Source organism: Bombina bombina, chromosome 1, assembly GCF_027579735.1.
Source record: "Bombina bombina isolate aBomBom1 chromosome 1, aBomBom1.pri, whole genome shotgun sequence".
Lineage (NCBI taxonomy): Eukaryota > Metazoa > Chordata > Amphibia > Anura > Bombinatoridae > Bombina > Bombina bombina.
The window spans coordinates 65,491,227-65,516,607 of NC_069499.1; the positions used below are offsets into that span (position 1 = coordinate 65,491,227).

General features: G+C 35.6%; 1 protein-coding gene across 1 annotated transcript in view; it reads right to left on the reverse strand.

Annotated features, from left to right (window-relative positions):
- Nucleotides 1-16,891, reverse strand: part of TRAF3 (TNF receptor associated factor 3) — a 346,334-nt gene extending 329,443 nt beyond the window's left edge. The window contains exon 1 of the mRNA XM_053697427.1: nt 16,813-16,891. The gene's annotated coding sequence lies outside the window, so the exon portion shown is untranslated. The remainder of the gene's footprint in view (nt 1-16,812) is intronic.
- Between the last annotated feature and the right edge of the window lie 8,490 nt (nt 16,892-25,381).

The window sequence follows — 25,381 nt, forward strand, 5'->3', positions numbered from 1 at the left end:
TTTATAAAATATTATTTAGCATATTTTTCTGACCTTTCGCAACATTTCTGAGAATGAGTTTATTCTGGAACATTTTAAACTTTAAAAGGGACTGTGTACTCTAATACCCCCCCTTTTAAAATGTTAATTATCCATTTTACCTATTAGAGTGAATTAAATAGTTTACATTTATTTTCTCATTTGAAACAGCTGATTTTACCTATTGCATCCTCTCTAAACTGAACATTTCTGACCTTATGTTCTATTTACAAAACATGTAAACATAAAGGTTTAACTAAAATAATGCACCCAGTGGGTGCTGTGACAGAGTGTGGCGTACAGGGTTAACCAACCCTGCAACAGTCACCAGTTTGTCACCAAAAAGGATTAACAGACCCTTTCCACCTTAACTAGTTTGTCAGTGTCTAGGCTTGAATTAGTTAAGTAGATGCAAGGGTTAACAAATACTTTAGTCTGTACTAGACCAAGAAAAATACCCTTTTACTGCCAGATTAGAGATTAAAAATCCCAAAACACAATTTGACAAAAATCAATCTAAAAAAACACAATACTGTTATTACCAGTATTTTCGGTAACATAGTTCAAATTTTAGACAAAATGCACAAACTTAATAAGGGAACATTTATTATGAACAAAAAGAGTCATAGTGAATGTATAGATCTATAAAAAATAAAACACAGATACACACAGCAACAGTTTGTAAAAAAAAAAAAAAAAAAAAAAAAAAAAGAGAAGGAGGGGAAATATAACGGAACATCATACTCTACTAGCTTAGATATCTGTCCCAAGGGAGCTTGGCACAGAAAAGATGGTTACTTATGCTGCTGTACGCAGCCTCCCATGTAGAATGAAAATATTATTTTGCTGAAATCACAATTACATACATTTTTCCTGAGGTCAGGTTTCTTACCAGGTTCCTTAGAGTGGGCAAGGAAGGTAGCCACTCATTACTGAAAGCCCTGGCTTAAGTTATATGATAACCTATCATTTTAGTTATGTGAATACAGTACACATACACTTATAAGCAATTCCATTGTGACATCATGAGAATTATTTCATTACATCATCCAGTAACATAAAAGTGATTAAAACATATCTCTCCTGAAAAGGACAGATTGCACCTTATATCTAGATCTCCAGATGTAGGTAATAAAAATCATTCTTCCCCAAAACCTTGCCTTTTTTAAATAGTTCTTATAAGAAGTTATAAATAGCAGACAAAGAAATACAGGACACCAAAAGGAAACAAAAGAAAAAATGAACCCCTGACATTCTAGAATCATGAGGTATTCATGAAAGAGAGGTATTAATATGTATAAACGATAATTAGGTATTTTCTCCCTAAAAGATAAGCTTGTTGTATTGGGCTGTGGTTTCAGATAACTGAAACGGCTATTTCATATAGAAAAATACACCTAAATTAACATTTCCCCATACACTTTAAACTCTGCAGCTGGTATAGCAAGTAATTAGGAAACACATCAAGGAGAAACCAATTTTACAGTACAGTGTCCCTTTAAAGTCTGAAAATGTGATATAAGGTGGCACAACTTATTAGTTACTTTAAATGTTGCAGGTCATTGTACACACCTGGATCTATGTACTCCTTTTGGAAAAATATATAAACACACAATGGTAAATTAAAAAATGCAGTTTTATTATTTTATATATTTAAAACCTACTAGTCCCTTTGAAGTCTGATTGTGAACATTTAAATATTTTGTCATTTTGGTGCCTTGAGATATAATATTGATTTATTATACTTCTGAAAGATCAAATTATTTTTTTTGCATATTGTAATTCTGTGTGTGTGTATATATATATATATATATATACACACACACATAGTATATAGCTGACATTTTATAAAATATAATTTTGTAATGTTATTTAATTTAAGGGATACTAAAATAATAAATTCTCTTTTAGGATTCTGATAGAGCATTGAATATTAAAAAATATACCAATTTACTTCCATAATCAGATTGTGCAGTCTTAAAGATCTCAGACCCTGGGTAAAATGAACCAATTATCCCACATTCTCTCCCATATAGGAACCTCTTTTCGTCCCTCCTTTGCTGACTTGGAAAACACATCCTGGAAGAGTAGTTGCTGCACTGTGTCAATACAATCCAAACTCCGCCCCTACAAAGTCATGCCTACAGTCCCAATTTCCTGATGTCACATTCAATAATTTAATAAAAATAATAAACATACTAAACTAATGACTTTGTACAACTGTAGGAGTAAAGCAGTGCTGAAAATATCATTTAAACATATGATTTGCGTTCAAAACATATCATGAATTTAAGTTTAAGGGATATTCTATTCCAGCATTGTTATTGTTTAAAAAGATAGATAACCCCCTTATTACCTATTCCCCAGTTTTGCACAACCAACACTGTTATAATAATACACTTTTTACCACTGTGATTACCTTGTATCTAAGCCTCTGCAGACTACCCCCTTATTTCAGCTCTTTTGACAGACATGCATTTTAGCCAATCAGTGTTGACTCCTAGGTAACTCAACAGAAGTGAGCACAGTGTTAACCCATTGATATTAAAATATGATGCAAATAAATTTTTATATTTATATATATATATATATATATATATATATATATATATATATATATATATATATATACACATACATACATACACACACACACACACATACATACACACACAGGTAGCCCTCAGTTGACGCCGGGGTTAGGTTCCAGAAGGAATGGTTGTAAATCGAAACCGTTGTAAATTGAAACACAGTTTATAATGTAAGTAAATGGGAAGTGAGGGAGATAGGTTCCAGGCCCCTCTCAAAATTGTCATAAGTAACACTTAATACATTATTTTTAAAGCTTTGAAATGAAGACTTTAAATGCTAAACAGCATTATAAACCTAATAAAATAATCACACAACACAGACTTCACTTGCATTTTTCTGCAAACAGTTCTTTCTATGCATTCCAATCTGGACTGATTTATAGACAGGAAGATTGCTTGGCTTTGCTGCAACACAAGCGGATAGCTCCACCTACTGGCTATTTTAATAAATGCACTGCTTCTCAATGCTTTTCAATAGCAGTCCCATGACTGGAAAAAAAGGTTGTTATTCTGAAATGGTGTAAATTTAACCGTTGTAAAATGAGGGCCACCTGTGTATATTCACTATCACTCAACTTAATTAATTACATTGCCCAAAAGCTGCCCATAGCAGGAAGACACATTTATAACAAGAGCACCTACATTCTGCTCATTTTCACCATCACAATTTAAAGGAACAGTCTAGTCAAAATTAAACTTTCATGATTCAGATAGGGCATGCAATTTTAAATAACTTTCCAATTTACTTCTATTATCTAATTTGCTCAATTCTTTAGATATCCTTTGTTGAAGAAATAGCAATGCACATGTGTGAGCCAATCACACAAGGCCTCTATGTGCAGCAACCAATCAGCAGCTTCTGAGCATATATAGATATGCTTTTCAGCAAGTGATATCAAGAGAATGAAGCAAATTAGATATTAGAAAGTTGTTTAAAAATGGCATGCTCTTTCTAAATCACAAAATAAAAAAAATTGGGTTTCATGTCCCTTTAAGGATCTGAGCTCTAGCATGAAAGGAAACGCTACCCTAAAAAAATGGACTTCACCTTCCACTGTTTGTCTTCACAAGAAACAGTTCGACAGTTGTTATTCAAATAGACTTTATTTGCACATCATATACCACTGAATTGTAGAATAGATGATATAAACAGGAAATAAAACATTTACAATGTGTAACACTCTGCACATTCAAAATAAAAATCAGAAACAAACTGTCAAAAAAAAAACCCCAAAAACACAAACACCCTGGTGAGATGCTATCTCCCTCGATTGTGACGTTAATGGCTGGCTGTAAATAAATTTGGCACTGCTTAAGTAATCACAGTGTATTACGTAGCCAGGTTAGGCAATTTGCTGGCGTTTTTTTTTAACATTTTACAAAATGTGAAGACTTACAATTTTCAACACATCTGTTCTGTTTTACAACAGTGCAGTGAGACACGGCAGAGGTTTTTGTATCTTACATGAATTTCACACTATCAAATCTATTACTAAAAATATACATATGTGGCCCAATAAATTCTAATTCTAGAAAGTAGAAATGAAAATAATTATGATATTTATATTGTCATTCATGATGGTGACCTATTTTCTGAACAGGATGGATACCCCTTCTCTTTAAAAACTTTAGGACTCGGTGCTTGGCAGAAAACCAAAGATGAGTGTATTTACCTCAGCTCCTAAAATAATGGAATATTTAGAGTAATATTAAAGGGACAGTCTAGTCAAAAATAAACTTTCATGATTCAGATAGGGCATGTCATTTTAAACAACTTTCCAATTTACTTTTATCATCAATTTTGCTTTGTTCTCTTGGTATTCTTAGTTGAAAGCTAAACCTAGGTAGGCTCATATGCTAATTTCTACGCACTCAAAGGCCGCCTCTTATATGAATGCATTTTGACATTTTTTTCACAACTAAAGGGAGTTAGTTCATGTGTGCCATAAAGATAACATTGTGTTCACGCCTGTGGAGTTACCTAGGAGTAAGCACTGATTGGCTAAAATGCAAGTCTGTCAAAAGAACTGCGATAAGAGGGCAGTCTGCAGAGGCTGAGATACAAAGTAATCACAGAGGTAAAAAGTGTATTAATATAACTGTGTTAGTTATGCAAAACTGGGGAATGGGAAATAAAGAGATTGTCTATCTTTTTTAAAAATAAAAATTCTGGTGTAGACCGTCCCTTTATCAACAACATATACAGGTATTCCTAAAGTGTAAGGGGAATACTGACACAAAATTACTAATAGAACACAATGCTTTGACTACTTGCTAAACACAAAACTACCATTGCACTATTTACAAAAGCAAACTGCTTCACAGATCTGATTTAAAATAGATATTTTCAGTAGGCACACACAATACTGTTCCAAAACATGTATTTATTCATAGAAATTAGGTGTGGGAGAATATCTGAATTCGTCATTTGGATTTTTTTCGGAGCCGGATATATCAGTGTAAAAGTGTAACACACAAAGATGTGGGTTTGCTCTGATCTTTGTGTTTTGCGCTTTCATACTGTTATCCCGGTAAGCATGCCGCTGCCTGTGGTAAAATGAATGCCAAATCCGAATTTTCTTTCATATTTAAAGGGACATAATACTCACTTGAAAGTGATGCAGCATAACTGTAAAAAGCGGTCATGAAAAGATCACCTGAGCATCTCTATGTACAAAGGGAAGATATTTTACCTCAAAATTGCTCTGTGAACAGTTTTATTTCAGCTGCTGTCCAGCTTCAAGTTGAAAGCACCCCCCCCCCCCCAAACAATAGCTAATCAAAAGTGCTTAGGTAATGCTTTGCCTTTGCTGTGATCTCATCAGATTTCATAGAACTTCCTTAAACTGAATAGGAAAACAACATGACTGTGCCTGCACATGCCAGATGCACACTCTCTAGCTTGTGTCCTGGGACAAGCATACTGACAGGCTGCTTAAAGAACCAGTCAACACAGTAGTAGGGCTGCAACTAACGATTATTTTCATAATCGATTAATCGGCCGATTATTTTTTCGATTAATCGGATAAACAATAAATATTTTTTTTCATATATTTAAAATAAAATCCACATGCTGAGTGTTATAAATATAAACTTCCGACTAAAACAACTGTTGGTCCAATTGTTTAAGCAGCAGAACAATTTTTTATAATAAAGCAAAACAAAACCACAAATAAGTAGAAAAAGGTAGACTACCACTGTTTATAACATTCTATTAGTCACTCTTTCAGAAACTTTGCATTGAAATGCAAAAATGTCATCATGACCACATGCTTCTGGCTGACTCTCTTTTTTGCATGCTATTTTGCCTGCAGCAGAGTAGAAGCACTCAGATTGTGTTGAGGTGCCTGAGATGTATAAGTAGGGTTTTGCCAATTTCACCAAGGTGTGCTATTTATCTTTGTTAGTTCTCCACCAATGCAAGGGGCCTCTCAACAAAGTAAGCCTGGACTTCATTTTAACATAAAAATATCTTGAATATCTATATGCAGTGATAAATAACCATCTATAAGGTTAGGGGGGGAAATATCTAGTGCACTTTAATAAAACATTGAGAGAGAAAAAAGAAAATGCAAAAGGGTTAAAGACTATATATCAGTAACAGGACACAGCCTTACACATTTATCTATAGAGTACATATATCAGCAATAGCAAGCTTTCAATTCATATAACAAATGCCATCAATCTAGGGCTAGGTGTAAATAACAAGCTCTGCACTATATCATGCAAAGCATAGCCCCAAATAACCTGATTTTATATAAACAATACAAATTATGACTCTTATTTTATTTCTGGGTTGCACATAAAACATGAGTAGTTGTAAACTTAAAAAGAAACTTATACTGTCCTGAAAAAGTGAAAAGTAAAATGTCTGTAGACATCCTTTAGGCTAGGGGCATAACCATAAAACACAATACCATGTGCAGGAGCTCATTGGAGTAAAGCAGCCGGTGTTGTGCACAGACCAACTAATTGCAAACCAACTAATCGATTATAAGATTCGTTGACAACTATTTTCATAATCGATTATGCTGATTAGTTGTTGCAGCTCTACACAGTAGATTTGCATAATCAGCAAATGCAAGATAACGAGACAATGCAATAGCACTTAGTCTGAACTTCAAATGAGTAGTAGATTTTTTTTCTAACAATTTTAAAAGTTGTCTTTTTCCACTCCCCCTGTACCATGTGACATTAGCCAATCACAAATGCATACACGTACCATGTGACAGCCATCAGCCATTCACAAATGCATACACACTTATTCTTGCACATGCTCAGTAGGAGCTGATGACTCAAAACGTTTACATATAAAAAGACTGTGCACATTTAGTTAATGTAAGTAAATTAAAAAGTTGTTTAAAATGACATGCTCTCTCTGGATAATGAAAGTTTAATTTTGATTGAGTGTCCCTTTAAAGTCCATTTACAGTGGGGTGTAAATACTTGAGGTAAAATATCTTCCTTTCTTTACATAAAGATGTCCAGGTGATATTTTCTAATCAGCTTTTTTACAGCTATGCTGCATCAGTTTTAAGTGCTTCAACATTTGGGTATCATGTCCCTTAAATAGAAAAAAAACTTAAAAGGATTTTAATTTTATTTCTCTTTTTTCCCCAGATAATTAATGCTATGCTTTATTCTTTATTCTACAAAACAAAATAGAAGGATAAAGAAAAAAAAAAGGAAATAAGGATGTTCCACATCTCCTAGTTCACAGGTACCAAATAAATATAAGTAGTTACCAGCATAGCCTATAAATAGGCAAAGTGTCTTAGTCACACAATGCAGCCCCCACTTCCATTGAGTCTCAAAAGACTGGGAACGTACCCTGCAGGGCAAGCTTATGAAAAAATAAGGGGCAAGAGGTAAGGAGAAATATCTGTATATCTTAAAAATAATGTACTGGAATCTAGGCAAAAATAAATACATACATAGCCTCCATTTTGGAAAATGATTAGCAGATCAGTATTGCAATATAGGCAAGCAGCTAGTAAGAGTTCATTGTATTCAAAGTTGCTGGAGGAACACACTTTCAAATGGGCTGGGTACTCTCTCTTTCCCGCTATATATTGGGAGATTGATTTGTGCTGCTGCATAGCTTTTCTACAGAGAATGTACAGCTCTGCTTAATATGTTGGTGCTTTATAATAAAAAATGATAAATTAGCTAGTTGGAAATAATTTAATTCACTCTCAGCGGGTAAAATTTATCACTGGCTATACATTATAGGGGAGAAAATGATACAGTACAATGTCCCTTTAAATGAACATGCTAAATTAACCTGCTTGGAATAATTAGGGCTAAAGCATAAAGGTAATTTTGGCCCCAAGTTAAATATCACTTTTCTAAGTAACAAACACCCCATGGCAAAAGCATCTGAGCAGTTGCCGTGTACGCTGTAAAAACCTGACCATGTCTTTAAAAAGTATCATTTCACTATATTTATAGATGTTATTTATTATATATCATTTTATCTCTAAATAACTGTGGCCAGACTGGCGCTATGAACCTCTGGTTCCCATCCATACAAGACACTTCTAATTAAATTAATTAGACTGTAAATGCAATGGGCATTTTTGCCCTAAATATATATATATATATATATATATAGTAAAAAATACAATACCTTGCAATAGAACCCTGGCAGTTGAAGTGCGGTGGTGAGAGTGCATACATTATACCTCTTGGATAGATAGAGATAGATATATATATATATATATATATATATATATATATAACATTATACCTCAGCAGACATTCTGAGAATGTACGCAGATGTATTTATTTATTTTTTATCTAAGAACCCAATACATCATTATATTTGTTTTAAAATGGATTGGCAGAAAACCTTACGGCATAATGTGTTTAAAATAAGTGCTACCTACTACCACAGGGCTTTTACAACAAAATTAGCAGGACAGTAAACACCTTGTAATTAATTACAAGACATTTCTGTTGTGTAGCTATGAAATAAAATCAGCCAAGTAAAATATTTTTTAATATTTTATGTTATGTATTCATATTTGCTGCAATTGCTTTTCAATAGTCAAACAACACCCACCACATTGCTTATTTGGAGGAGCCAATCTCTTGCTTCTGGATAAGACAAGGCTAGTCACGGTCATTCTGTTAGCATTAAATGGACACTACACTCAAAATGTAATTCCTCATAAAATGTTAATTTCGCATAGTGAAAACAACATCTCATTATTTATTTGCCTGATTTTCCTGCAATTTAAAAGGGACATTCTACTTGTTTATCGTTTAAAAAGATAATCCCTTTATTACCCATTCCTTAGTTTTTCATAACCAACATGGTTATCTCAGTACTGACTCATAAGTAACTCTACAGTACTGAGCACAGTGTTATCAATATGTCACGCATGAACTAGCGCTCTCTAGCTGTGGAAAACTGTCAAAAAGCACCGAGATTAGAGGCGGCCTTCAAAAGGTTTAGAATTAGCATATGAGCCTACCTAGCTTTTAACAAAGAATACAGAGAGAACAAAGCAAATTTGCTCTGTGCATAAAACGCACATTTTTTATTTTCTTTTATGATTCAGATACAGGAGCGTGCACGTGTCTGGATTACTATATGGCAGCAGTTTTGCAAGAATGTTATGCATTTGCAAGAGCACTAGATGGTTCCCACCGGAATAGGGCCCTAAATTCATCCTGTATTTGTTTGATACAATATTTTTAAGAGACAGGACAAAATGTATCGTATTTTTATCTTTTGTACCCATGGACAGCGCTGCGTAATTTGTTGGCTTTTATAAATTAATAATAATAATAATAATAATAATAATAATAATAATAATACAGAATACCATGGGGACTAAGCAAATTTGATAATAGAAGTAAATTGGAAACTTCCTATTTTCCTGTTTTGGCAGGGGTTTTTTTGTTTTGTTTTTTACGTATTTTAATAATTTGTTTAGTGATGTTTTTTTAAACCAAGTTTTGTGAGACTGATATCCTTGATGGTGGAAGTGGTCCTATGTAGGAGTCAATTATCAGTGGTGTAATTGCACCAGTTGCATGGATTTTAATGGAGCTAATCTTGCCACACAATTCTTTGACAAGGGGTAGGTATAGATCTCCTTGAATCCTGCCATTTTCTTTCACAAATGAGTTTAATTAAAACTAGGCCCCAGTGTAGCACGTCAACAAACATATTTATTGAAGAGGGGGGTTCTGGGTAGGAATATGCAAATGAACTTAACAAAGCAACAAACTTCATCATATTAGTGCCCTCAATTTACAAATTTAAAGCCTAGCAGGGATAGATTTTTACAGCAACATTGAAAAAAAATGTAATACACCTTGAAGAAGACAGAAATTTGATTTTCATTAGGCAAGTTATTAAAAATGTGGCTACATCTTCAACTGTTCCTATAAGCAAGTCATGTTTAAAATTGCAACATAATATTTAGACACATTTTGAACCAGACACAAATACATTATATGTCTCATTGATGTCTGGCTATTTAAATGTTAAAAGTCCAGAAGAGAGCTGGTACTATACGGGTAATAGTTTCCTTGAAATAGGCTTTCTGGTTGTAAATGACTAGGACCTTCTTAACAGCCCATGGGGAAATTGGTACATAGGGAAAAGACTCTAAGTAATGCAATGCAGATAACGTACACACCACTATGTCAATCCAAAAAAAACAATTCTGCATGTTCATTATAATCTACCTGTCTTGGATATCAAAAAGCTCATTAAATTTTTATCTACAAAATTCTCAATTGAAGCATAATACATAATAGATAGATATGTGCTTGAAAATAAAGAAAACAGACAAAATAAGAAATAGAAACGGAAAATACCTGGATTATTTTTTAGACATTGCAGTATTTGTTAAATCCCAGTGCTGTTCCCGATTTTTTGTTTTCTTATCCACCCTACTGCACAGAACATAGAATGTAAGATGACAGTGTACAACAGGGATTTTCAGTTCTCACTTATCAAGTCTGGTAGGCACCCCTAGGCAAAAGCTTTATAAAAAGTCTAATAGGTAAATGCTGTATAAGGTATCCAGCATTGACACTAGTAAGATAAAAACATGGTGAAAAGCTCCTAGACACTGCAGATAAGATACAATATATGGCCCAAAGTATGTGGACAACTGGCCACCATAACTATGACATGCCATTCCAAGACCATTTGCATTAATATGGAGTTGGCACACTATTGCGGCTAAAACAGCTGCCACTCTTCTGGGGAGAATTTCCACAAGGTTTTGGAGTGTGTCTGGGGGAATTTGTGCCCATTCAGCCAAAAGAGCATTTGTAAGGTCAGTCACTGATGTTGGACAGGTCAGGGATGTATACAGGTCACTTGAGTTCCTCGACATCGAATTTGTCAAACCATGTAACTCTGTAGTGAACGATGGAACAGATAGGCAATTTTTATGCACCGCGTACTTCAGCACATGACAGCCCCTCTTCGAGGTTGCATAGTCTACATGGGCTGCTGTTGCTCCTAGACACTTCCATTTTAAAATAATAACACTTACAGCTGAGTGGGGCAAATCTAGCAGGGCAAAATTTTTATGAATTGACATGTGGCAAAGGCGGCAACCTATGACAGTGCCACATTTAAAGTCACTGTTCGGCAAGTTCTTCAATAAGACTTATTGTGCTGTCAATGTTTATATAAGGAGATTTCATGGCTATGTGCTGGATTTGCTGGACCTGTTAGCAATGGGTATGGCTGAAACACCTGAACTCAATAATTAGTAGTGCTGGTCACATAATTTTAGCAATACAATATAGGTTACTAAACTTTAAAGGGGCACTATACTATAAAATGTGTTTCCTCTTAATGTGTTCTAAAAGACTTGTTATACCTATTGCAAAGTATTCAGTTATTGGAAAGTACTCCTTCATTATTTATTTTGCATTTGCAAATGCTGGTTTTGCTCATTAAAGCCATCACCTGTTGCCTTTAATTACATGTCCATAATAACAGGCTGAGTCTGCAGGTAAAGCTGACATGCTAATGTTATCTATGTCTAAACATAGTTAGGTATTGAAATGCTTATTATGGCTAAGAACAACCAGCTATTTCAGGCACAAAAATATCTATCACCTACCACTAATTAGTGCAATACTCTTATGTTTACATACATTTTCTACAAAGAATATGTCCGTTATTCATATTTTTAGTGTAGGTGGTGGTTTCTAATGGGCAAAATAATAATAATTTAGAGTAAAATGTTGTTTTCTTTTAACCTAATTCATGTTTAATGCACTTTATTAGAAATTGATACATTATGGGGTTAAACACATAGGTCCAGATCACGAGTGGCGCGTTTAACAGTTATGCGCAAGCAAAAAGGGGTTTATTGCGGCTGTTTGTACACGTCGGGTTTACCACTCTTATTACAAGTTGAAAGTAAAACGCACTCGCTTGACAATTTAAGTTATTGCTCGTTGGGATAGTGCAACCTCATAGCTCTGGTTAACTTTTTTGCGAAACATAAAAAAGTGTCACAAAACACATAATAAATAAAAAAATAGTACAGTTACACTCATAACACAAATAAAAATTATTACAAAAAAACCTTTGCACAAAAGTTATAAGGGCTATATATACACACACATACATACATACACACACACACACACTGGAGCCCTTTGCAGTTAAGTAGATGAAAACATTAAATAGCATATTTATACAATATTCTTATTTAATACTGTGTATTTTACTATAATTATTTCACATTCCAAATGTTCTGCATAGAATACGTTCTATGTATTTTTAAATAGATATTTGCACACGAGTAGGGCGTTTTATTTTCCACTTTTTTTGCTCCATTGACTTCTTTGGGAGAATACGTTAAGGCATACAGTATCCTAAGTGAGCGGGAGCGTTAAATACCGCTCCACTTGTAATTTGGCACATAGTCCCAGTCTCACTAGTGAGCTGCAAGCATGATAGCTAACGGGCAGAAAACAGACAGTGATTGTCATGTGATGCAACTGTTGCTCCAGTCTAGCTCATCTGGTAATTTTCTACTAAGAAGCTGCAATGCATACGGCTCCCGAGCAGCACTTTACTTTTACAGGCATTAAACACATTTCAAGATAGAGTTTCTAATACAAAAATGACTTGTTCTAATTGATTAGAGCCTGTATTGTCGCTTTACACTATCTGGTGAGGATACCAGACTTGAGGACCAAGAAGATCACCTTCCTGTATTTAAATAAAACATTTGTTATTATGAGTTCCAAGGGATAAAGCTGATAAAGTCAGTCACAGCAAACACATGACTTATACGTTATTACACTCAAAGCAATGCTAAGAAAAACCATCATCCCTAAGATCAAAGAGTACAACTATTTCAACAATGAATGTTCCAACAAATTCCAGAGTAGGCGATCACAATGAACTTACTGCAACAATTACAACTCCGTAGTGAGTCACTTTAGCTGGCAACTCTCCACTCCAAGATATGATACGCACAGCTTTTAGCAAACATGACGCAAAACCTAGATTTAGTATTTCACATTACCCCTGCTTGCAGCATGAGAGTGTAACATTGTTGCTTTGCAGTGCACTTAAAGGGACACTGAACCCAAATTTGTTCTTCCGTGATTCAGATAGAGCATGCAATTTTAAGCAACTTTCTAATTTACTCCTATTATCACTTTTTCTTCGTTCTCTTGTTATCTTTATTTGAAAAAGAAGGCATCTAAGCTTTTTGTTTGGTTCAGTACTCTGGACAGCATTTTTTATTGGTGGATGCATTTATCCACCAATCAGCAGGGACAACCCAGGTTGTTCACCAAAAATGGGCCGGCATCTAAACATACATTCTTGCATTTCAAATAAAGATACCAAGAGAATAAAAAAAAATTGATAACAGGAGTAAATTAGAAAGTTGCTTAAAATTTCATGCTCTATCTGAATCATGAAAGAAAAAATTTATGTTCAGTGTACCTTTAAGTGATGTCTTACTGCAGTGCTTCAACAATCCCAGGAGTCTAGATATATCTGTATAAATTTAATTTTTAGATCCTTAAAAAGGCAGTATATAACAATTTTCATTTAACTGCATGTAATAGACACTTCTATAAAGAAGAATATGCACAGACACTGATATAAAATCCAGTATAAAACATTTTAAAAACTAAGCTCCCAATTTAGCACTGTTGATGAGATTAGCCTGGTACACCCAATGAAAGGGGCTGAGAGCAGAACCTCCCCTGCATATAAGAAGACCCATTATACAAACAGAAGCAGTCTGTATACATCAGTATACATCTAAACATTTGGGGCTTGGTTAGGAGTCTGAAAATCAGCACAATGCTATTTAAAAATAAGCAAAACTATACATTTTTACAAAAGCACACCCAGATTGGCTATATAAATGGATCATCTACAAAACATTTATTCAAAGAAAAATCTAGTGTACAATGTCCCTTTAAAGGGGCATAAAGAAGCAACAAAAAATTAACTATAAAGAGCTGCTATGTTATTATGTCTAAAACAGAACTGTGTTTAACCCCCATAAAGTCAGCTCTAAAACAGAAATGCACTATGAGCCAACCAGGGGTGGCATATGTGTGTAGCCCCTGATCACAAGCCTTATTCTGCAGAGAATTGGCAGTGCATTGCCAATTTGGAGCTAATTTTAACAATGTGTATACATAGTTATGTTTGCTGCTCCTAAATTTCACAAATTTGCCAATCAATGCCTTACAGAAAATGTGCTGCACATTTTACCTTTCTATCAGTATAAACACACACATATTTATATATATATATATATATATATATATATATATATATATATATATATATATATATATATATATATATATATATATATATATATATATATATATATATATATATATATATATATATATATATATATATATATATATATATATATATATATATATATATATATATATATATATATATATATGTAACCCTCAGTTTACGCCAGGGTTAGGTTCCAGAAGGAATTGTTGTAAATCGACACCGTTGTAAATTGAAACCCAGTTTATAATGTAAGTCAAAGGGAAGTGAGGGAGATAGGTTCCAGGCCCCTCTCAAAATTGTCATAAGTAACACCTAATACATTATTTTTAAAGCTTTGAAATGAAGACTTTAAATGCTAAACAGCATTATAAACCTAATAAAATAATCACACAACACAGAATATATAATTAAACTAAGTTAAATTAACAAAAACATTTGCTAAACAGCATTATAAACCTAATAAAATAATCACACAACACAGACTTCACTTGCATTTTTCTGCAAACAGTTCTTTCTATGCATTCCAATATGGACTGATTTATAGACAGGAAGATCTTGTTCCTTTGAAATCTGCTCGATAGCTCAGGTCTGGTTAAACTGATTAATTTCAGCTTGCTTGGCTTTGCTGCAACACAAGCAGACAGCTCACCTACTGGCTATTTTAATAAATGCACTGCTTCTCAATACTTTTCAATAGCAGTCACATGACTGGAAAAAAAGGTTGTTATTCTGAAACGGTGTAAATTGAACCGTTGTAAAACGAGGGCAACCTGTATATATAATATATATATATTGCACTCTCAGGACTTTCACAATCAAGTTACTTTTATTCCTGTAGGAATAAAAGTAACTTGATTGTGAAAGTCCTGAGAGTGCATTTTTTTTTGGCTGTTATTCTTTGTAAAATTGCACCCAGGCATTTTTCCTCTGTGGGCGAGATCTGGTGTTTTGGAGATTATATATATATATATATATATATATATATATATATATATATATATATATATATATATATATATATATATATCCAGTACACAATAGCCAGTACCTAGTTCACACATATTCAATATTTCAATATTCAGTTTAAAGAAAAGCCGGATAAAATGGTTAGTGGCCATAAAGTTTTAGAATGGATAAATTTATTTCAAACACGCGTGGCTACATTGCGTGGTGTATGGAACACATTACACAATACATAGATATATTATTGCAGTATATTTCCATTTGCACACATCACGGTATGCTGGGGAGGAGAAACTATTTTTATTAACAAAATGTCAAAAGTGTTTATTTTGCCAGCTTATTGTTTACCTTAAAAAAATAAAATAATGTATAACCTAAAAATAGTTTTGCATGCTGGTGTATTAAATGAACTGGCTAAACTTGAAGTGCCACTGATGATTCACACAGTATACAGACAAATATATCAATAATAACCTATGCTTTGGCACTATGATAGTATATAAACTAATTTTCTACCAATAGTTATAAACCAGTCCTTTCTAAACACCAACCTGCAGTTGCATCTCAGTAGTAACCCTGTTTCTGTAAAAATAAGTTTACCACAGTCTTAGTCTCCTAACCAGCACTACATTACTACTGAATAACAGACTGCTTACCTGAGACTGTATATCAGCTGTGCCAATATTTACTACCCTTGTTGAGTACCAAGCATTGTCTACCAGAAAGTGTATTCAAGTTGTGCCAACCTGCATCAGTACCAGTTAACACATGGATGCAAGAGACTTTATACCAGCTGTATGTGCTAATCTACAGTTCCCTCAGTGAGTAGTAAGCCACTGCCTGTCACATAGATTATAATAGCTGTATGTGTAAAAACTGCACTACCTTCAATGAGTATTAAGCATACAGAGAAAATACATGCTTTATGTGCCAACCAACCCTCTATAATAAGCCACTGCTTGCCAGAAAGGGTCTACCAACTGTATGTGCCAACCTACACATAAAACCATTAGCAGCAGCTGTATTGTGCACCTCAGCACCAGTAGGCAGACCTGCAGGATAAACCCTAGGCATTAATCCATTGGTGGCCAGAGATGGTATAACAGCTATGCCAACCTACACAGCCCTCTGTACCAACCACTTATCTGTCAGAGGGGGCATGCCAACCAGTAATGCCATCCTTGCATAACAACCCATTACCTGCCATAGCTGACTGCAGCCTTCTCTGACAGCCACAGGATAAACACATCTACACAACTAATCACAAACAAGCGGACGAATTAAAAACAAAATGTAAAAGTACAAAAAAAAAATTAAGAAAGGACAATTGGCAGCAAACTAAGACACTGCCCCTTTGAGCACATGGTCCGCCCACACGTACAAGGCAGCGGCGTTTAAACGGGGTCAGCGGCATGGCCTGCGGGTTGATAATAGAACCAGTCCTGGGGTACTTACTAGAGTCGGGCCTGGTGTTGTAGGGTCAAGGAATAAACCTCCAGGAGCTGGCAGGGGATGCGCACAACCGAAAATCCCCCGTCCCCATTTTGATTTGCAGTTGCTGCAGCACTAGGCCCGCCCCGCCTGGAAAGTCCCTTTTAGCGTTTCCTCTCTTGGAAATCCCCTGGCCTCTCCTGCATATAGAGCCAGCCAGATAGACTCGTACTCCTGTGAGTGGTGCCCCCTGCACTTCATGCCACGCTCTTTGCTCTGACTATAGTACTACACTATATATACACTTACACAACTAGAAACACACCAAGCTCATTGTAAACTACGTGTATATTATAGCAACAAACTTACAGGCACAGTACAATGTAAAATAACATGGCGTAGCCTCTGCATAATAGTTTATAAAATGTGCTTCATTAACATCAAATTGTTTATATAATGGATAAAAGTTAAGCAATTAAACGAATATTTTTGCAAAAAAAGTTAAAGGGACAGTAAACACATTGAAACTGTAATATAAATTGTTTAGTTATACACAGTAAAAAACAACAACTTTGCAATAAACTTTATTTATTTAGACCCCTTTTAATGTCATTTTGCTCTGAAAACAGTGGCTTTTATAATGATCAGAACTGAAAAAGCACCGGCTCTCAATAGTAACCCTTGTTTATATTTGTAATTGGGTTAAACTCATAAAAACTGCAATACACTTTGTACTAACATAATGACTGTGGCTAACACAACTAAAAGGTACAGATTACAACAGTGGCTCTCCTTGTTGGTGAGATCCAGCCTGTTTGTTCTCTTAAAGGGACGTGAAACCCAACATGTTTCTTTTATGATTCAATTTTAAATATCTTTTTAATTTACTTCTATTATCAAATATTCTTTTGTTGAAAATCAGGGATGTAAGCTCAGGAGCATGCCTGTATCTGGAACACTATATAGCAACAGTTTTGTAAAAATGTTATCCACTAGATGGAGCACTATTTACTGTCCTGTAGTATTCTAGCCACTTCCCTATGTAGCTCTTCAACAAAGAATACCATGGGAATGAAGAAAATGTGATAATATAAGTAAATTGGAAACTTTTTAAGAATTGTATGCTCTGAATCACAAAAGAAAATGTTTGCATTTCATATCTGTTTAAAGGGACAGTCAACACCAGATCTTTTGTTGTTTAAAAGATAGATAATCCCTTTATTACCCATTCCCCAGTTTTGCATAACCAACAGTTATATTACACATTGTACCACTGTAATTACCTTGTATCTAAGCTTCTGCAGACTGCCACCTTATTTCAGTTATTTTGACAGACTTGCATTTTAGCCAATCAGTGCTCACTCCTCGGTAAATTCACGTGCATGAGCTCAATGTTATCTATATGAAACACATGAACTAAGGCCCTCTAGTGGTAAAAAACTGTCAAATGCAGAGGCGGCCTTCAAGGTCTAAGAAATTAGCATATGAACCTCCTAGGTTTAGCTTTCAGCTAAGAATACCAAGAGAACAAAGCAAAATTAGTGATAAAAGTAAATTTGAAAGTTGTTTAAAATTACATGCCCTATTTAAATCATAAAAGTTTTTTTTGGACTTGACTGTCCCTTTAAGTGTTTCTTTTTGAATGCCAGGGTCCGCTATATCCTATAGTGACTGTTATGCTTTGTTCTTTGTTTTTACAATAACACTTATGTTTTGATACATCTGTGAGTGGTCAGAGTCAGACGCTGTACTGATTACAGTAAAATCTATGATAAAAATGCCAGTATTGCCAAATACACAGTATATAACTTATCCAGAGGTTAACAGCTCCACTTACAGCAATAGGACAGCTCTCAGTACTCTATATAATACAGTCCGCTTACTAAATTTCTCTTTCTGCTAACTTTCTTCCCTATCTCCTCCCCTTTTTAAAGGGACATTAAACCCAATTTTTTTCTTTCATGACTCAGATGTAGAATACCATTTTAAACAACTTTCTAATTTACTTCTATTATCTATTTTGCTTAATTCTCTTGATATTCTTTCCTGAAAAGCATATCTAGATAGGCTCAGCAGCTTCTGATTGGTAGCTGCACTTAGATGCCTCGTGATTGGCTCACCTATGTGTATTGCTATTTCTTTAAAAAAAAGATATCTAAAGAATGAAGCAAATTAGATAATAGAAGTAAATAGGAATGCTGTTTAAAATTGTATTTTCTATCTGAATCATGAAAGAAAATGTTGTGGTTTAATGTCCCTTTAAGTGTCCACTTAAAGCTATTCGCATTCTTATGATGGACATTCACAAAATGTTTAATTAAGGAAAGTTAGCATAACGAGAAAATTGTTGGATCTTTAAAAACAAGAGCCCCCTATAGATTCAATTTGGAATATGACCTAATTAATTTTTGTTAGAATTTGTAGAGCAATGCTGGATTAGGACTGTATTTTACAGTTGGTGGTGCAGGTTAGGTATTGTTTACTAACCGAGGGTATGCAGTATTTGTGACTGCACAAGGGCTGTTAGAAGCTAACAAGTGCACTATATAGAATACTGAAGTAATCATTAGAATCCATGTAAAACATTTATTGACATAATAGACTGTTAAAGGATTTTTAATAATAGTAAGTAAAGATTGCTAGTAAGTATAGCTAAAGGTACAAATATGTATATAAATGTTCCTCTATAAAAACGGAGGGCTTGACAGAATTTTATTAACCGTTTCACAAGCAAGGTTAAATATAAAAGTGTTAGCATGGTGAAATATTGAATATGCTTGGATATAAGAATCATACAGTGTTGAAAATTATGAGATACCTTAATAGCAAAGTCACGGCCAAATTTAGTAACACATTTTTAGTATCTCCTAGTAATTTGCATGGACAGAAATCATGCAAAATCTTTGGGGACTGTTTTCTTTAGACTTTATAAAGTAATGTATGTGTCTGTCCTTCAGATCCAGCTAAAATTTGCCTTTAGAAAATTCTTTGAGGGACAGCACTGAAAAGTCTTCTTAGATAATCTTGGCAGACTAGAGATCATGATCCATTACTCCTGGGAATTATTCTTCCCTACCACTAGGAGGAGGCAAATATTCCCAAACCCTAAGAGCTCTATAAAACCCCTCCCACCTCACAGGTACCTTAGTCTAACGCATAGCCGAGCAAAAAAAAAAAAAAGGAACAGGGAAAAAGGATGAGCTCAATAAAAAAACATCACCAAAAACATAGGGTTGGGTATTGTTGACTTTCACCACCATGAAATAAATCAGCTAAGCATAAATTATGTTTTCTTTCATATAGGTGGTGAGAGACCACAATCCATTACTCCTGGGAACTGATACCCAAGCTGTGGAGTCCACAAGCAATGAAACATAAAAGGTGGGCAAAAAACGAAATCAAGCTGATACAACTGCCTTAAGGACCTTCCTACCAAAGGCTGCCTCAGAAGAAGCAAAAACATCAAAATGGTAGAATTTAGTAAAAGTATGCAAAGAAGACCAAGTAGCTGCCTTGCAAATTTGGTCAACTGAAGCCTCATTCTTAAAAGCCCAAGAAATAGCAGATGACCTAGTAGAATGAGCAGTAATCTGTTTCCATGGAGACTGACATGCAAGTAAGCCTTATGAATCAAAAGTTTTAACCAAGAAGACAAAGAAACAGCAGAAACCTTCTGTCCTTTCCTAGAACCAGAAAAGTTAACAAACTAGTTTGCCAGAAATCCTTAGTAGCATCAATGTAATACTTAAAGGGATATGAAACCCACATTTTTTTTCTTTCATGATTTAGAAAGAACATGCATTTTTAAACAACTTTCCAATTCACTTCTATTACCTAATTTTCTTCATTCTTTTGATATCCTTTGTTGAAAAGCATATCTAAATAGGTAGTAGCTGCTGATTGGTGGTTGCACATAGATGTCTCGTGTGATTGGCTCACCCTTGTGCATTGCTATTTCTTTATCAAATATCTGAAGAATTAAGCAAATTAAATAATAGAAGTAATTTGGAATGTTGTTTATGTCACGCCGCTTTTCGGCTCCTCTCGCCACTCCATCCTGTTGCCATGGATGCAGCGGTTCCTTTGGGTGCGCGGCGATGATGTCATCACCACACGCCATTTCCCTCTTATGCCAGTCTGAGAGTCCTCTTGGCGCGAATCTGCACCTATGTAAGTATCTGCGTTACTTACCTTCAGTGCCCAAGTATAGGTTAGTCTTGTGCTTCCCTGGGTGCTATTATTCTGAACTGCTGTTACTTTGATTGCCTTATTGTTACTTAACTCTGCTTGTCTGACCACTCTGCTGCTTAACCCTTGAATTGCTGGATTGCCTTATTGTTACTGAACTCTGCTTGTCTGACCATTCTACTGGTTTACCCCTGAACTGCTAAACTGCTGGATTACCTTTTGTTGCTGACCTCTGCCTGTTCCTGACCATTCTACTGGTTTACCCCTGAACTGCTGGATTGCCTTTCTGTTGCCGAACTCTGCCTATCTCTGACCATTCTCTGCCTTAATCTTATTGCCGTGAAGGACTACCCTGTCTACCGTGAGTACTGCTTACCACATTTCTTACACTCACTTTGTCCTGGGATATTTCCGCATCCTTCCACTTGACGCCGGGATAAGAAGACTACTGGCCAAGTTTGGTCTCATAGAAAAATATCCCACAAGCATTACAGTTTAAAATTGTATGCTCTATCTGAATCATGAAAGAACATTTTGGGTTTCATGTCCCTTTAAATACTCTAACAACATCCAAATTATGTGAAGATCTCTGAAGCATTCTTGGGATTATGAGACAAAGAAGGGACAACAATTTCCTACTGATATTGTCTGGACACAACTTTAGGCAAGAAATCAAACTTAGTCCATAAGACAGCATTATCCTGATGAAAGATAAGATAAGGAAGGTCAAAAGAAAGAGCACATAATTCAGAAACTCTTCTATCAGAAGAGATAGCCAAATGGAACAAAACCTTCCCAGAAGGAAGCTCAATATCCACTTTATGCATAGGCTCAAAAGGAGGTGTCTATAAAACCTTTAAGACCAAAAGCTCCAAGAAGGGAAAAAAAAATATTTTGTAATTCAGAAAGAGCATGCAATTTTAAACAACTTTCCAATTTACTTATATTATCTAATTTGCTTCACTCTCTTGATATAATTTGTTAAAAAAACATATCTAAATAGGCTAAGTAGCTGCTGATTGGTGGCCTTGTGTGATAGGCTCACCCATGTGCATTGCTATTTCTTTAACAAAGGATATCTAAACTATGAAGCAAATTAGATAATAGAAGTAAATTGAAAAGTTGTTTAAAATTGTATTCTCTATCTGAATCATAAAAGAACATTTTTTGGGTTTCATGTCCTTTTAATCCGTGCCAAAGCAAGAACAAAACCATGAATGTCAGGAAGATTAGCAATCTTCCTTTAAAACAAACAGAGCAGAAATCTAACATTTTAAAGAACATCCTGTAAAAACTGCAAAATTCTAGGCATTCTAAAAGAATGTCAGGAAAAGCCATGATCTATACACTAGGCAATAAAAACCCTGCAGACCTTATGATGAATCCTTCTAGTCACAGGTTTACAAACCTGGATAAAAGTCTCAATCACAGAATCTAAGAAACTCCCATGCTTAAGAACTAACCGTTTAATCTCCATGCCATCAAGCTTAGAGATTTTAGATCCAGATGGAAAAATGTACCTTGAGAGAAGAGGACCGGACGCAGAGGAAGTGGCCAAGGAGGGCAACTGGACATCTGAACCAGATCTACATACCAAATCCTGGTGGGAGGCCAAGCTGGAGCAATCAGGAAAACTGACAATTTCTCTTGCCTTATCTTGGAAATCACTCTGGGAAGAAGTACAAGAGGAGGACACAGATAAGCAATGACCAATGAGCCAGCTACTAGAGCATTTACAAACTCTGCTTGACGGTCCCTTTACAAATGAGAAACCATCAGATCTATCTCTTGGAGACCCCAAAGATCCACAATCTCATTGAACACATTGTGATGAAGAGACCATTCCCCTGGATGAAGAGACCGATGACTGAGAACATCTCAGTTGTTTATTCCTGGAATATGAACAGCAGAGAATAGACAGGAATTGACTTCTGCCCATGAGATAATTCGAGACACTTCCTTCATGGCTAGGAAATTGTGAGTTTCCCCCTGATGATTGACATAAGCCACTGTTTTGGCAATGTCTGATTGAAAGCGGAGATGAGATTTTCAACAGAGGCCATGTCTGAAGAGCCATGAAAATAGCACAGAGTTTCATAACATTTATTGGCAACCTCGCCTCCTGAGGGGCCCAGAGACCCGCAAACAGCTACCCAACCTAAAATACTTGCATCTGTAGTGATCACAGACCAGGTAGGACAAGCAAAAGAAGCCCCCTGAATAATGAACTGATGATCCAGCCACCAAGTTAGAGACTGACTTGTACTGTGATACAGAAAAATCTTTTTTTGGTGGCTGAGTATCATCCCTGCACCTCTGAGGAAGCATACAAAGCTGAAGAGGTCTCATGCAAAAGGAATTGCATCTGAAGCTGCAACCATGAGACCCAGTACTTCCATACAAAAGAGCAAAAGAGGTAAAAGAGAAGGACTGAAGGTTCAGACAGGCTGACACCAGTTTATGCCTTCTCTGATCTGTTAGGGAAAGACTCATGGAGGCTGAATCTATTTGAAACTCCAGAAAAGTAACCTTTGTCTGAGGCACCAAAGAACTCTTTGGAAAATGGATCCTGTAACCATGCTGTTGAAGAAACAATAAACACTCTGTTGGTGTGAGATTCTGCTAAAAGAAAAGATGGAGCTTGAACCAAGACATCATTCATGTACGGAAACACTACAATCCCCTGAGATCTAATCACAGACAATAGGGCACCCAGAACCATTGTGAACATTCTTGGAGTTGTAGCCAGACCAATTGGTAGAGCAAAATATTGAAAATGCTTGTCTAGAAAGGCAAACCTCAGAAACTGGTAATGTTCCCTGTGGAATGGAACATGAAGATAAGCATTATTTAAATCTGTTGAGGACATAAACTGACCTTGCTGAACAAAATGCAGATTAGTTTGAATAGTTTACATCTTGAAAGAAGGAATTGTGTTCTTTGGAACAATTAAAAAATTTGAATAAAATCCCATCCCCTGTTCCTGCCAAGGAACTGGAAAAATCACTAAAACCAAGCCTCCTGAAAAAGGCATAACCTGCTCCCTACCAAAGCCACTGGATCTGGGACCACACCTTCATGCAGACTTGGAAGTTGGAGTGGATTTGCTTGCTTGAACCTGTTCCAATTTGCACTAGGCCTCCAAACTGAGCCAAAGGTGCTTTGTTTCTTAGAGGAATCAACTTTCTGTTCCTGGTTCTGACAAAAAGAACGAAAACGATTGGAAGCTTTAGATTTCCCCTTGGATTTCTTATCTTGAGGAAGAAAAGCTCCTTTACCTCCAGTAACCGTAAGAATGATAGAATTCAAATCAGAACCAAACAATTTCTTTCCTTGAAAAGAAAGAGACAAAAGTCTAGATTTAGACACCATATCAGCAGACCAGGATTTAAGCCATAAAGCTCTTCTATGAAGGACTGCCAAGGACATGCTTTTGACATTAATTTATAAAATATGAAATATATGAAATATGAAATGTGTTGATATAACTGACAAATGTCCACACATATATCCTATTAATAACACTGAGCACTTAAAGGGACAGTAAACCTTAAAAATAATGTTATATAATTCTGCACATAGTGCAGAATTATATAACATTATATTAGCCAAACTTTGTAAATCATAATATTCACTTTTTATTTTGTAAAAATACCGCTGTTTTACAGACCCGCTCTCTGTACTCTGCTGAGCGGGTCTGTTGTTTTTACTGAGCGCATCGGGCCAGCTGTATAGTCACAGCCCTGCCCGACCGCGCCATTAGACACAGTGCAGCTCGCTCCTGCTGTCAGACAGAGCGGGAGCGAGCTGCACTGTGTCTAATGGCGCGGTCGGGCCGGGCTGTGACTATACAGCTGGCCCGATGCGCTCAGTAAAAACAACAGACCCGCTCAGCAGAGTACAGAGAGCGGGTCTGTAAAACAGCGGTATTTTTACAAAATAAAAAGAATATTATGATTTACAAAGTTTGGCTAATATAATGTTATATAATTCTGCACTATGTGCAGAATTATATAACATTATTTTTAAGGTTTACTGTCCCTTTAAGATCAATCCTGGGTTACAAGTGCCTGACCAAAATAACAAGCAGGGGTTCCTCCCTCCCCGTGTTAATTGGAAAATGCAGGAAAACAGACCTAACGGTTACTAGCAATATAAATACTTATATACTTATAAGCAACAGTTCAATTGAAACAGTGGTAACCCGATAGCCTTTCAGTAGTTGTACACATACCGCCTCCAAACAGACTCCGGTGGCTTACAGTGTTTCACACCAGGGTTGCAGTTTCCGGTAGTGTAAAAAACTCACTGACACACGAAGGCGACTCTCAGTCCCCAGTCCTGCAGGCACTTCCAAATATTTCGCCAAACCCTGCAGCCCACAGCTTTGTTATCCGTACTCACT